Source organism: Hylobates moloch, unplaced genomic scaffold (assembly GCF_009828535.3).
Source record: "Hylobates moloch isolate HMO894 unplaced genomic scaffold, HMol_V3 SCAFFOLD_2, whole genome shotgun sequence".
Taxonomy (NCBI): Eukaryota; Metazoa; Chordata; class Mammalia; order Primates; family Hylobatidae; genus Hylobates; species Hylobates moloch.
Window position 1 is genome coordinate 88,287,863 of NW_026652277.1, and position 15,216 is coordinate 88,303,078.

The window sequence follows — 15,216 nt, forward strand, 5'->3', positions numbered from 1 at the left end:
TGGAACACTGAGTAATTTGGAAAGGAAGAAGTAAGAAAAAGGATGAGGATGAAAGGAGATGGCTTGAGGCCAAAGGAGCAAAACAATTGCTGGAAAATTACCAGTGCAATATTTAGAGGAATTTTAAGTATGACAATATCCACCATGCTATTTGAATTTGTATGAAAATCCTTTCTGAGACACATCCACTCTCTCAATCCTCAGTAAATTCTTCTGGAAGTATGAATTTTTTTTTTTTTTTTTTTGAGATGGAGTCTTGCTCTGTCGCCCAGGCTGGAGTGCAGTGGCACGATCTCGGCTCACTACAACCTCTGCCTTCAGGTTCAAGTGATTCTCCTGCCTCAGCCTCCCAAGTAGCTGGGATTACAGGTGCTCACTACCACGCCCAGCTAATTTTTATATTTTTAGTAGAGATGGGGTTTCACCATATTGGCCAGGCTGGTCTTGAACTCCTGACTTCAGGTGATCCACCCGCTTTGGCCTCCCAAAGTGCTGGGATTACAGGCGGGAGCCACCGCACCAGGCTGGAAGTATGAAAAATTTAATAAGCAAATTTTCTCTCTTTCTCTCTGAATATGCATTTTGAATTGAAGGAAAGGCTAAATATCATGCCTGGGACTTCTTGGTATAAAACAGAAATAGATTATGCAGAAACAAACTACAAAGCAGAGGTGCCAGTGAAAATCCCTCCTCCTAGTAGATATTCAAAAAGATTGAGAAAGGTTAGGAGCTCTCAGAATGTGGAATAGCCATTCTAGCTAATCACATCTAGTTGTAAAGGGTTTTGAGAGACTTGAAGACGATATCTTTTTTCTCAACTGATAATATGTATTTCTTTTACCATTTATGTATACTTTAGGGTAGATGCCTTTGGGGGCATACAATCATAAAGAAATCCCCTATGTTAGAAGAACTCATAGAAGTAACCCAAGTTTAGAAAAGAACAATGGTTTGATATGTTCACCTCCTTTCTACTCCTATTTAGTCAGCAGACCACTCACAGAAATGTGTCCCTCCATGTTGTCCCTATGTGTGCATGATGTAGGGGAATATCTGTATGTATGTAAAGGCACCATACCTGGTCCTATGTGTCTCTAAAAGCTTTTATATACCATGAGAGCATTTAAAAAACAGTATTTGGGGTAGCTGAACAGGGTTTGAACAACCTTTCTCTTTCTACTCCTATCTTCCCATCTTTCAGTCATCAAAAAAGATATTTTCGGAGATAGTTTAATGATGAAAAAAAGTTCACAAATTATTTGTGAAGAAGAGTTATGGTCAGTGTAAAAAATGTATTTGAGTGGAAAAATAGACAAATGAAATTTCTTTCAGTACTGGGGCACTAGATGATTTCTTTCTTAAAAATTTCTGTGTATTCTTGATTTAAAGGTTACTTCCAAAATTTGATTTAATATGTATTTTTGTTCTTAAAAACAGTGACTATTGTGTTTCTTTCTTAAAAAGATGATTTTCTTTCTTAAAAATTTCTGCGTATTCTAAATTTAAAGGTTACTAACAAAATTTTATGTATATATCTATATATATAGATATATACATCTATATATCTATATATATATATTTTTTTTTTTTTTTAAGACAGAGTCTTGCTCTATTGCCCAGGCTGGAGTGCAGTGGTGTGATCTTGGCTCACTGCAAACTCCACCTCCTGGGTTCAAGGGATTCTCCTGCCTCAGCCTCCTGAGTAGCTGGGATTACAGGTGTGTGCCACCACCCCTGGCTAATTTTTGTATTTTTAGTAGAGACAGGGTTTCATCATGTTGGCCAGGCTGGTCTTGAACTCCTGACCTTAGGTGATCTGCCCGCCTTGGCTTACCAAAGTGCTGGGATTACAGGAGTGAGCCACCATGCCCAGCCGTATTTTTTTTTCTTAAAAACACTGACTATGATGTACACATGTGTAAACTGTGGAGTGCTGACTTCCCAGAAACTTGATAGTCTTCTTTATTTGATCTCTACTGTACACTAGATTAGTTTTTATTTCTCCGTCATGGTTTCACCTTAATATATTTATGTGTGTGAGACATATCTTTGCATACTCCTATATGTAAATTTAATTAACTGGGAAAAATGTTCTAGTTAAATATTTGTAGAATTTTAAATTCAAATGTACCCTTTTCTTTGTGGAGAAATCTATTTTCTTCTTAATCGAAGAATCAAGATTGACAGCCTTTTACATCTGAGAAAATAAACAGCTACTCTATTGGTGAAAAATAGCATCCAATTTATAGTATAAAATTATATTACATATCTGTGGTACTCAAATATTTAAAAGAATAAAATTTTAATTATTCAGGATAAATATTAGGTGGGAAGTTAATGTTTGAGCTTATCCAGTGTCTAAGCCAAGATTACTTTAGTGGCAAATAACAAATTAACGAAGGCAAGATTTAACAAGGAGAGGAAATTTATTATAAGGATGCACAGATATCTTTAAAAACTCAAGGGCAAGGATATTGTCCTGAACATTCTCAGGTCTCGAACCAAGTATTGGAAAGTCATTAGAACTGCAGAGAGCTGGTTCCTGGGAAGAAGATCCTGTGTCTCTCTGGAGACATCTGAACTCTCTCTCATCTCTGCCTCTCCTCTGTATTTCTGTTTTATTTTTCTCTGTAGACAGGTCTGTCCTAGTTCTTTTGCACATGACAGCCTTAAAGCACTTCATTTTACATCCTTGGCTCAAGTGAACATCTCAGACTGATAAATGTATCAAAATTTTAAATCTAAATTCCTAAAATAAAGGATTGGATGGACCCGTACTGAGATGAGTTTCCAACCCTGGGTCAATCACACATGAGCAGTGTGTGAGGTCGTATATTACTAATATAGTTGCTAAAGGTCTGTATTTGAAGAAGAAAGTGCTCAGAGAGAACTGATCATTCCCTCTTTTTTTTTTTTTTTTTTTCAGACAGAGTCTTGCTCTGTGGCCAAGGCTAGAGTGCAGTGGCACGATCTTGACTCACTGCAACCTCCACCTCCCGGATTCAAATGATTCTCCCACCTCAGCCTCCCCAGTAGCTGGGACTACAGGCATGTGCCACTATACTTCACTAATTTTTGTATGTTTAGTAGAGATGGGGTTTCACCATGTTGGCCAGGCTGGTCTTAAACTTCTGACCTCAAGTGATCCGCCTGCCTTAGCCTCCCAAAGTGCTGGCATTACAGGCATGAGCCACCGTGCCTGACCTGATCACTTCCTTTTATGTGCCTTCCATGTATCTACTAAACATGTCTATCATAGCACCTGTTAACACTTAGTTTCATTTGTTTTTTTCTTTGCATGTGGAGGACAGGGACAGCTTGCTTAGTGTCCTTATCACTAGCAGACATGAAATTAGGCAGTAATAATAATTGACACCTATTTAGCACTTAATTGTGTATCAGGCATTAAAAATTTCTTTTTCTTGTCTAATTTATTTAATTTTCTCAGCAACTCTATACAAGGAACAATGCTAATGTTCTTCTTTAGAAATGATTAGATGAAAAATAGCATTGACAATGAGTCTTAGAAGTAACATATCTGTTATAGTATGAGTATTTATCCCCTCCAAAACTCATGTTAAAATTTATCTTCAATGGGGCAGGATTGAGAGGTCAGGCCTATAAGAGGTGATTGAGTCATGAGTGATTCATGAATTAATGGGTTAATTGATTAATGGGCTATGGAGGTGGGATTTGAAGGGCGACAGGCTAGTCAGAGACGACACCAGTGGCAGCCAAGAGATCTTTATTGGAGGATCAGCGTGCAAGAAGACGAAGAGAAGGGGAGAAAGAGAGAGAGAGAGAGCTGCTGGGGCTGAGTATTTATGTCCTTTAGGGTGATGTGGTGATTGGTGATTGGTGGGAGGGCGGGACCTCGGGGCTAGCAGGAGGTGTTTCCTTTTGATTGGGTGCTTATTTGGCGGGCTGTGCTTGGGGGGTTTAGGGGGCGCCAAGTGGAGGGGGAAGAACCCGGAACCGATGCCTAAGATGGCGTCTTTCATTTATCCAACAGGATTGGTGGCTTTATAAGAAGAGGAAGAGAGAGCTGAGCTGGAACGTCATGTGATGCCTTGCACCACCTTGGGACTCTTCAGGGAGTCCCCACCAGGAAGAAATTCTTCACCAGATGTACTCTCTCGACCTTGGACTTCTCAGCTTCCATAACTGTAAGAAAGAAATTCCTCTTCTCTATAAATCATATGGTGTTTAGAATACCAATTTCAGGCATTCTGTTATAAGCAACAGAAAATGAGCTAAGACAATATCACTGACCGAAAGGCTGTAAAATTTTTGGACTACCCATAATAATACCATCTGCAGTATTGTTTATTCAAAGAGCTTATACTGTTTTTTTACCACTTGGTGTCAGAGTTGTACTATTTGAATATATTAGAGCACTTGGGAACTCTTGTGAGAGTTATCTGTGAGCTTTAAGCATTTTACTCTTTGTTTAAATAATTTCTTAGTACATAACTATGTTCTGCACGAAGTCACTAAGGAGAGCAAATGTTCTTTTAGTCTTCCTCTGATTGCATTTGCTGCCACATTGGAAGGGAAGACTACCACTGTGAGAAGTGCACACATAATTTATGAGAGAATTCTTGGAGGTTCAAACAATGTTTTCTCATTTTTGCAGAAGACAGGAATAAGTCTGTCTCTCAGATTAATCCTCTGTGTAAGAACCAATTAAATACTTCTCTCTCTAAATGACATCTAGGAGGATTTACCTCTCCCAGGATGACAGCCTGATTTCTGACGGAGGGATCAGAGAACCAGAATAAATACTGGATAAATGGATCAAGTATTTCAAATACAAAAACAGTGCTAAGTGACTATTAAGATAAGTCACTTATTAATTTATTCAACAAAGATTTATTGATCTTCTGTAATGTTTTGGGCCCTGGTTTGGGAAGATTCCCGATTCCCATGGTATTAGCCAACTTTTCTACCCAGCCCACCTTTGGCGTCTGTCTATTGCAGTATTCCTCACATATCCTGTGTTTGACAAACATGAAAAGATAATGACCTGTTATAAAAAGAGAGACTAAGCCCGGATATATTGCAGGAAAAAGAATCATCTTGGTGCCTGGAATATTCAAGGTATTCTCCTTTAAAGAAGTGGTAAAACATACGTAAACATAAAATTTGCCACTTTGATTCATCATCAGGGTATTATTAAGAATTTGCCTATTGGGCCCAGGCGTGGTGGCTCATGCCTGCAATCCCAGCGCTTTGGGAGGCCAAGGTAGGTGGATCATGAGGTCAGGAGTTTGAGATCAGCCTGGCCAACATGGTCAAACCCCGTCTCTACTAAAAATACAAAAATTAGCTGGGCGCAGTGGCGGACGCATGTAATCCCAGCTACTCAAAAGGCTGAGGCAGGATAATTGCTTGAACCTGGGAGGCAGAGGTTGCAGTGAGCTGAGATTGCGCCATTGCACTCCAGCCTGGGCAACTAGAGCAAAACTCTCTCACAAAAAAAAAAAAAAAAAAAAAAGAATTTGCCTATTGGTACCAAGGTTTTGCAATGACATTTTAATGAAAATTGGATTATAAGAATATGATTAGGCCAGGCGAAGTGGCTTACTCCTGTAGCACTTTAGGAGGCTGATGTGGGCAGATCACTTGAGTCCAGGAGTTTGAGAACAGCCTGGGCAACATAGTGAGACCTCATCTCTACAAAAAATACAAAAATTAGCTGGGCATAGTGCACACACCTGTGGTCCCAGCTACTTGGGAGGCTGAGGTAGGAGGATCATTTGAACTTGGGAGATGTAGGTTGCAGTGATCCATGATTGTGCCACTGCACTCCAGCCTGGGCGACAAAGTGAGACCCTGTCTCAAAAAAAAAAAAAAAGATTAATTAGACATATTAAATATGTACCTAAAAAAGCAACTATGAATAAGGAGTCAGTTAAAAAAAAAAGAAACTAAACAGATGTGGGAGATTTCCATACTTACTTTGAAACTGGCGATATCCAGGCTGTATGCTATGCTATTTTTTCTTTTTAAAAATTTTAGTTTGGCTGGGTGCGGTGGCTCACGCCCGTAATGCTAGCACTTTGGGAGGCCAAGGCGGGCAGATCACGAAGTCAGGAGATCGAGACCATCCTGGCTAACATGGTGAAAGCCCGTCTCTACTTAAAGTACAAAAATTAGCTGGGCATGGTGGTGCATGCCTGTAATCCCAGCTACTCGGGAGGCTGAGGCAGGAGAATCACTTGAACAAGGGAATTGGAGGTTGCAGTGAGCTGAGATTGCGCCACAGTACTGCAGCCTGGCAACAGAGCGAGACTCTGTCTCAAAAAATAAATTTATTTATTCACTTAAAAATATATTCTCAAGTTTCAAAACTCAAAGATATAAAATTTTTTTTCTTTTTTTTTGAGATGGGATCTCGCTATCTTGGCCAGGTTGGTCTTGAACTTTTGGCTTCAAACAATCCTCCCACCTCAGCCTCCCAAAATGTTGGGATAACAGGTATGAGCCACCATGCCAAACCCTAGAAGGTTTTATATATATATACTGAGAAGCTTCTCCTTATCACTGATCCCTTGTCACCCTCTTACCCTTGCTAGAGGCAACCAATAGTGACAGCATTTAAAAAATATTTTCAGAGATATTTTATTTTATGATTCTGTATATCAAAATGCATATATTCTCTATCCCCCCAGCCTTTTTTATGTCTGAATAGTATTTCATTGTATTGTCAGGCAAAATTGTGAAAGATTTTGAAATGAGAAAAAAGAAACAGAGAAAAGAAAAAAAGATTACTGAGTGTCTTTTCAATGGAATACTGAGTGTTTTTAGTGAACACTTCTAGGTTACCTAATACTATAGGAGTCTGTATCTTCCACTGTCTTAATGGAGTATTTTAAACACGGTTAAGTTGGAGAAAACAGGAAGTAATGTAACTGAATTTTGCCTGCTGGAGAGGCAATTGATTTCCCTTTCTCCCCAAGAGGTCCATTTTATATCTATTAACAAATTAATTTCATTATTCCTAATGGCCTATATATCTGTTCTTTATTTTTTTATTTTTATTTTTGAGGAGTCTGACTTTGTTGCCCAGGCTGGAGTGCAGTGGCGCAACCTCAGCTCACTGCAACCTCTGCCTCCTGGGCTCAAGTGATTCTCCTGCCTCAGCCTCCCAAGTGGCTGGGATTACAGGCGCCTGCCATCAAGCCTAGCTAATTTTTGTATTTTTAGTAGAGACAGGGTTTCACCATGTTGGCCAGGCTGGTCTTGAACTCCTGGACTCCAGTAATCGCCCGACTTGGCTTCCTAAACTGCTGGGATTACAGTGTGAGCCACCGTGCCCAGCCTCTATCTGTTCTTTAGATTGTTCTTTGAACAATTTGTTACAAAGAAAATTTTTCTTTTCCTTCTTTTAAGAAACTCACTGTCTATGTAACATCTTATTGGTTCCCTCATTAATCAATGAGTTACAACGTTGGCATATGTTAATTTTATATTAGTATGATAGTCATAATTTTACCTATAAAAATTATCCCTAATAGTTTTAGGTGGTCATCCACTGAGATGCCTGATGACAAAGCCAGGTAAACTGCCTTGCTGGAAAAGTGGATTTTGTGGGTTACTTAAACCTAGGCATATTGTTTCTTAGATCCCGGAATAATCCCTAGTGTCAGTAGAACTTTAACTTGGCTATTTCTCTAGTTTTTTCGCATTTTTTTCTTGATTTTGTGTTTTCTTTTGTTCACACATGACAAATAAGTATTCTTTACTGGTGGCAGCAGTGACTGGGGATTTGATTTTATGGTGTGATGTATTTGATGCTTTCTGTAAATGGATGATAGCGATTTATTTCTATTGAGTGAGAGATGACAGAAAATTTGGCTTGCTAGTCTTTTTTTGTTTATTTTGAACTCAGTTAAAAATGTTATGTTCAGTGGAAAAGAGAACAGTTCTTCAATATTTGCACTGTTGAGCTTCTGTGTGTGTGTGTGTGTGTGTGTGTGTGTGTGTGTGAGACAGAGTCTCTCTCTGTTGCCCAGGCTGGAGTGCAATGGCATGATCTCCACTCACTGCAACCTCCACCTCCCAAGTTCAAGCAATTCTCCTCCTCGCCCTCCTGAGTAGCTGGGATTACAGGTTCCCATCACCATGCTCGGCTAATTTTTGTGTTATTAGTAGAGATGGGGTTTCACCATGTTGGCCAGGCTGGTCTCAAACTTTTGAGCTCAGTTGATCCACCCACCTCGGCCTCCCAAAGTGCTAGGATTACAGGCATGAGCCACCGTGCCCGGCTGTCGAGCTTTTGTGTTTCTATGTTTACTCTTGACCTATGGCTGAAGTTGTAGAACTGAAGCTGTAAGTTTTCTATATATCTGTGCCTATGTGTCTTTGTGTTTATGTGTCTATAATTCAGAAAGACCCTTTCCTCCCATTTTATGAGTATAAAATATTTTCTTAGCTCCAGAAAGTATTAATGAATTAGATTATAATCTCTTAAATTAAAGGGGCTCTGTTCTGATTGGCTTATTGAGTTAAATAAGTGCTTATATAAACCAAATATCCCTTAAAATGCGTGTAACAGAAGGACTTTTTTTTTGGTCTTTTTTCCCCCCCTTTTTGTGGAGAACAGGGTCTCACTGTATTACCTAGACAGGTCTTGAACTCCTGGGCTCAAGCTGTCCTTTCGCCTCTGCCTCCCTAAGAGCTGTGATTACAGGTATGAGCCACTACGCACAGCCAGGACTTTGACTTCTAACATTTTAAATGTGCTAAACTTTAAAAAATTCTTCTTATAGAAACTTAATTTAGGAATATTTTAGGAATCCCCGTTCACATAATTAAAGCAAATGAGATCACTATAATAATTTTGATGAGAAAATAACAACTATATCTTTTCTGGATTTATCAGTGTATGAAATCATAAAATGCAAGTATACAATTTATTTTACTGGGGCTTATTTTTTCTAAACTTAAATAGGACATACAGATTTTCTAGTCAAGTAAGCTAACATTACTCCTCCATAATGTTTAAGATTATAAAAAACATAAATTTATGTGAAATACAATAGAATAATTATTTTGGCAAACCTTTATATAAAGAATAATTAAATTTTTAAAGTCTTCCAGTTTAAACAACTTTTGAGATTTTTGGGTAGCTTACAATCTTGAATTAATATTACGTTAGGCAAATGTATGAGTAATTATTGGATATGTAAATAATTTCTAAGATGCAATTCTGAGATTTTGATTATTAAATATCATATTATTTCTATGCTTTTGCTTATTTTTAAATATTCTGTAAATAATCTAAATCTTTGAATCATTTAATGAATGTGCTCATTTTGCCACTCTATGATGTAAAAGGGATGTGTATGTTTGTAGAAAGTTGTGTTATGTGTGTTCGTGAACTTTGCTAGTCTACTAAAATATTCCTTTATATTAAACAGTTCTCAATTACCTACCTTCATCCAATTTTCTGTGTAAAGTACAGGTTAACTACTTTGATTAAAAGTTATAACTACAGCTTGGGCAACATAACAAGACCCCATCTCTACGAAAAAGAAAAAAATTAGCTGGGTGTGGTGCCTGTAGTTTGTCCTAGCTGCTCAGGAGGCTGAGGTGAGAGGATCGCTTGAGTCCAGGAGTTCAAGGCTGTGGTGAGCTATGATTGCACTAGTGCACTCCAGCTTAGGTGACAGAGTGAGACCTTGTCTAAAAAAAATTATAATTAATATGGCTTATTGAGACTATACTGTGAACATTGGTGCTAGAGAAATATAATTATTTATGTGCCTTGTTTGTCAAGGAAAAAGAGAGTAGTTTTATCCTAATGGAGGTATTCTCAAACCCTTTGATCTCAGGATCCCTTCACATTTTTAAAACTTTTAAGGACAACTAAAGAGCTTTTATTTAAGTAGGTTATATTTATCAGCATTTGCCATATTGGAAATGAAACATTAAGAAAACTTTAAAGTATTTGATCCTTTTGAAAATAGAGATGATGAACTCATTGCATGCTAACCTAAATAACACATTTAATAAAAACAAATTATATTTTAAAAAATTAGTGAGGAGACTTGCATTGTTTTAAATTTTTGCAAATCTCTTTTAGAGCTGGCGAATAGAACACAGCCAGAGTCTCCTATCTCCTGTATTCAATCTGTGATATCATATATCATATGGCTTATAAAAAAACTTCATTGTACACTGGTGAGAAGATAAGTGAAAAAGGCAATTCTAAGGTGTCAATTTATTCTAGAATATGAAACATTGAAAATGAATTTGCCTCAGTTTATAGTACCTGAGTCTGAAAAGAATATAGGCAATGGGATAAAATTTTGGCATAGTTTGCCTAGTTTTGATGGTCTTGCTTTCTTGGTTTACTGATTAATGCCTTCGTCTACAATAGGTGAGATAAAAAAAAAAAATTCTGTGTATAGCAAAGTGTCTGTGTTTTACCAGAGTAATTTTCTGTGCTTTATATTAACTTATATGTCCTTTTTTTTTTTTTTTTTTGAGATGGCGTCTTGCTCTGTCACACAGGCTGGAGTACAATGGTGTGATCTCAGCTCACTGCAACCTCTGCCTCCCAGGTTCAAGTGATTCTCATGCCTCAGCCTCCCAAGTAGCTGGGATTACAGGCTCATGCCACCACACCCAGCTAATTTCTGTATGTTTAGTAGAGATGGGGTTTCACCACGTTGGCCAGGCTGTTCTTGAACTCCTGACCTCAGGTGATGTGCCTGCCTCAGCCTACCAAAGTGCTGGGATTACAGGCACGAGCCACCACGCTCGGCCTTTTATGTCCTTATTTAGGAAAAATAAGAACAAAGAGTCTTCATTTATGAAAGAGGAGGCTGCTTACAAGGCAGCCAGGTGAGGTGGATGGATGATATTTCTCAAACCATCTCTCTGAAAATTTGGAGATGAGGGTTTTTAAGAATTGTCTGGTGGTCAGGGGGCTAGGGAATGGGTTCTACTGATTGGTTGGATCAGGGATGAAATCACAGAGGTGTCAAAACTGTCTTCATGTGTTAAGTCAGCTCCTTGGTGGGGGTAACCAGTCCGGGTGGTGTCAGTTGGTCCACCAGAATGCCAAGTCTGAAAAATATCTCAAAGATCAGTCTTAGGTTTCACAATAGGGGTGTTACCTATAAGAGTAATTGGAGAAGTTACCAATATTGTAACCACTGGTTATGTGACTCCTCGAGCAGTAAGCAATTATAAAAAGTGAGCTAAGAGACAATGATTGATTACTGTTTATGCATATATTTTAACAGCATTCAGGGTCCTACAGTAATCTTAACTTTGTAGGCTTTTATTAGTTTTATAAATGTGGTTTCAGACCCTAAACACAGGGGTGAGTTTTGGGAAGGGACTGTTATTATCCTCACTTTAAAGTTAAATTGTAAACTAAATTTCTCCCACAGTTAGCTTGGTCTATGCACAGAAATCAGCAAAGGCACTTAACTTGTGAAGTTAGAAACAAGATGAAATCAGTTATGTCAGTTTTTCTAACTGCTATAATTTTGCTAAGGCAGTTTCAGATTGTTTACATTTTTCTGGTTAACTCTTTCCCCTTTTGCCCTGCGAATACTTGCCAGCTGCAGTGTTTACCCTGAGATAACTTTGCCATTAAACATCTCATTTTTATTATTATTTTTGCATTGCTCTAGTATATCAACTTTAGAAACAAAAGACATCATCATTCTATTTGTAGCATTCTGGTTTTGGTAGTGGTATTTCCATTTACAAAATATAGTAATTCTCAATTGCTGAAAATGTCAAATCCTAGAAAATGTAGCATTCCTATGCACGATGTTAACATCATTCTTGAACAGTTATTGACCAAAGATTCATTTGATGAATTCAATTTTTCTGAAATAGACAATTCTGATGATTCAGATGATTCTGATGTTAGTTCTGTTTAGAAATAACTCCAAGATCAGTTTTTATATTTTATTTTCACATTAAAAATCAGACAGATTTGCTTCAGCCTCAGAGCCTGTTTATGTAAAATTAAATGAGCATTGGTAACAAGCTGCCCCCCACTTTTTTTAAAATGGGGCAAGGGTTAAAGGGGGAGATTAGCATTTTTCAAGGGGAAGTGTTTCCTTACAGAGGGGTTTTAACTAAACAAAAGTATAGAACTTTTTTTGGTAGGGGATAGTAGGGGGTTCCTGAATGGATGAAATTGTCTACTAGTTAAGAAAACATTTACCAATTCCCATAGTGTTTGTGCTCATGGTCATTCTTAGGATAATATACAACATCTAGGTCTAAGATTGGAAGGGGAAATATCATGTGCTATTTTGAGTCTTTTGGTTGGGGATATTAATAAAAATGTGATAAAATCAAGGTAAACTGAACAAAACCTTTGCTCCCAAAGCTGATTCTTCCAGACAAGGTAAGAACGGAAATATTGGGATCCAGCAAAGAGTATACAGGTAGCCAAAGGAAACAGTAACTGAAAAGATTAATATAATTTACAGAAATGATCCTCAGAAGAATAAAGAGTTGATCGATTTGAACTTGTATTAACTTTTATAAAGGAAAAAAAGGAAAAAGAAGAGCTAAAATAGGATTCAAGTTTGTTACCTTTGACAGTCTAGCTAGAGAGTGTATAGGACTCTTGGGAATCTCTCCAGAGTAGATGGGAAGTCTTGGTCTGTCCCTACAAAGATAGGAGAAATTTGGGTAACTGATGGTTTGTACTAGACATTTGTTGTTTTGTGCTGTCATCCTTCTGTTAACAGTGTCCTAACTTTTTTCAGAAAAAGCATCTTTTATCTCACTTCCAGTTCATATAGTTTATTAGTTTGGATTCCTTTAAGCAGAGCCTGAGATTAGAAGTTGGGTGTAGGGATTTATTTGGGAGATGATATCAAGAAGCAGAAGTGAGGAAGTAGGGAGAGTATGAAACACATGAAACATGGAAAAGCCAATAGCCAATAGAGTGATTTATCAAGTTCATTATCACTGTGGCAAGTGGGGCTCAATTCTGTCAAAGATCCCATAGGAACTCATTAGAATGTTCCTAGGTATAACCTCTCTGAAGGTTGGGAGGCTGCGGAATTATCTGCTATCTCCATCCCTACTTGGTTGAATATTGCCACTAGGGACATTAAATCCCCTGCACTTTGGGCCTGTGCCCATGTAGAGGTTGAGGAAAATTCCCATTGCTTTGGAAAGCCTCGAAGCAGAAAAGTGGAGAAACACAGGGCAGGTGCTTGAGTGTGGTGGGTTCAGTATCACAGAAAATTCTATCACAGCTGATGCTGAAATCAGAGGTGGCACAAGGGGAAGTGACACAGGGTACCAAAGAGTCTGTTACAGTAGCTTAAGTGGTATTGAGTCCATTCCATGTTCAGGAGCGGGAATATGACTTAACGGGGAAATCAGAATGGTGCATTCCCTGGGGTGTTTGGTTTAAAAATGGGCATGCTACCCTATTTGGACTGATTAGAGTCAGGCCTAAGACTTTTGTTTGTCTACAATAAAAGAGATACTTTCTTATTTTCTGGGGCAGAAGCAATAAAGACTAAGCCTGGAGATACAAGATGGCTACAATTGTAACCCACAGTCAATTGTAATCCACAAATATTAAATGGAAAATTCCAGAAATAAATAATTCATAAGCTTTAAATTATACACTGTTATGAGTAGTGTGATGAAACCTTGTGCCATCCTACTCCATCCCACCCAGAACATGAATAATCCCTTTGTCGAGTGTATCCATGCTGTATGCTCTACACACCTGTTACGGTTTTGCTGTGTCCGCACCCAAATTTCATTTTGAATTCCCACGTGTTGTGGGAGGGACCCGGTGGGAGGTAATTGAGTCACGGGGGCAGGTCTTTCCTGTGCTGTTCTCGTGATAGTGAATAAGTCTCATGAGATCTGATGGTTTTATAAAGGGGAGTTTCCCTGAATAAGCTCTCTTCTCCTGTCTGCTGCCATGTGAAACATGTCTTTCACCTTCCGTCATGATTGTGAGGCCTCCCCAGCCACATGGAACTGTAAGTCTATTACACTTTCTTTTGTAAATTGCCCAGTTTGGGGTATGTCTTTATCAGCAGTGTGAAAACGGACTAATACATCACTTATTAGTCACCTAGTAGCCATCTTGGTTATCAGATTTACTGTCATGGTATCCTAGTGCTTGCTTCAGGTAACCCTTATTTTACTTAGTAATGGCCCCAAAGTGCAAGAGTAGTGATACTCACAATTTGGATATGCCAAAGAGAAGCTATAAACTGCTTCCTTTAAGTGGAAAGGTGAAAGTTCCCAACTTAGTAAGGAAAGAAAAAAAATCACATGCTGAGGTTGCTAAGATCTGTGGTAAGAACAAATCTTCTGTCTGTGAAATCGTGAATAAGGAAAAATAAATTTATGCTAGTTTTGCTGTTGCACCTTACACTGCAGAAGTTATGGCCACAGTGCATGATGAGTGCTTGGTTAGGATGGAAAAGGCCTTAAGTCTGTGAGTGAAAGACATGAATAAATATGTGTTTGCTTGATGGCAATAGGGTTTGGTACTATCTTGTTTCAGGCATCCACTGGAGGTCTTAGAACATATCCCCTGAGGATAAGCGGATACTACTGTAGATGTTATATTTTACAACTACATGTATTAAAAACTTCACAAGACAATGTCATATTTGCTTTAAATAATTAATTTATCTTTTAAAGAAGAAAAAATGGTCTCTCATATTTACTCATATTAACCACTTCAAAAGCTCTTTATTTCTTTCTGAAGATCTCAGTTTCCATTTGGTTTCATTTTTCTTTCAGTCTAAAAAAAAGGTTCTTTGACATTTCATATAGTGCAGTTCTCCTTTTAATATTCTACTGCATGGAAATCTCTTTATTTTGCCTTTGTACTTGAAAAGACATTTTCATTGGATATGGAATTCTGAGTTGATAGATTTATTTTTTTCTTTCAGCGCTTTAGAGATGTTTCACTGTCTTCTGATCACCATAGTTTCTGAGGAGGAAATCAGTGTATATTAGAATAATTGTGCCCATATAAGCAATATGTCATTTTTCTTTGGCTACTTTCAAGAAGATTTTTTCTTTATTGTTGCTTTTTGGCAGTTTGACTATGATGTGTCTAAATGTGGTTTTCTTCAAATTTATCCTTCTGGGCAGCTTTTTTTTTTTTTTTTTTTCCGAGACAGGGTCTCACTCCGTCACCCAGACTGGAGTGTAGTGGTGCAATCTCGCCTCACTGCAACC

The 15,216-nt window shown here is 38.1% G+C and overlaps 1 protein-coding gene across 2 annotated transcripts in view; it reads left to right on the forward strand.

Annotated features, from left to right (window-relative positions):
- The first annotated feature begins 4,023 nt into the window (after positions 1–4,023).
- Positions 4,024–15,216, forward strand: part of FILIP1 (filamin A interacting protein 1) — a 259,847-nt gene continuing 248,654 nt past the window's right edge. For both annotated transcript variants that reach the window (XM_058435100.1, XM_058435095.1), the window contains exon 1: positions 4,024–4,166. The gene's annotated coding sequence lies outside the window, so the exon portion shown is untranslated. The remainder of the gene's footprint in view (positions 4,167–15,216) is intronic.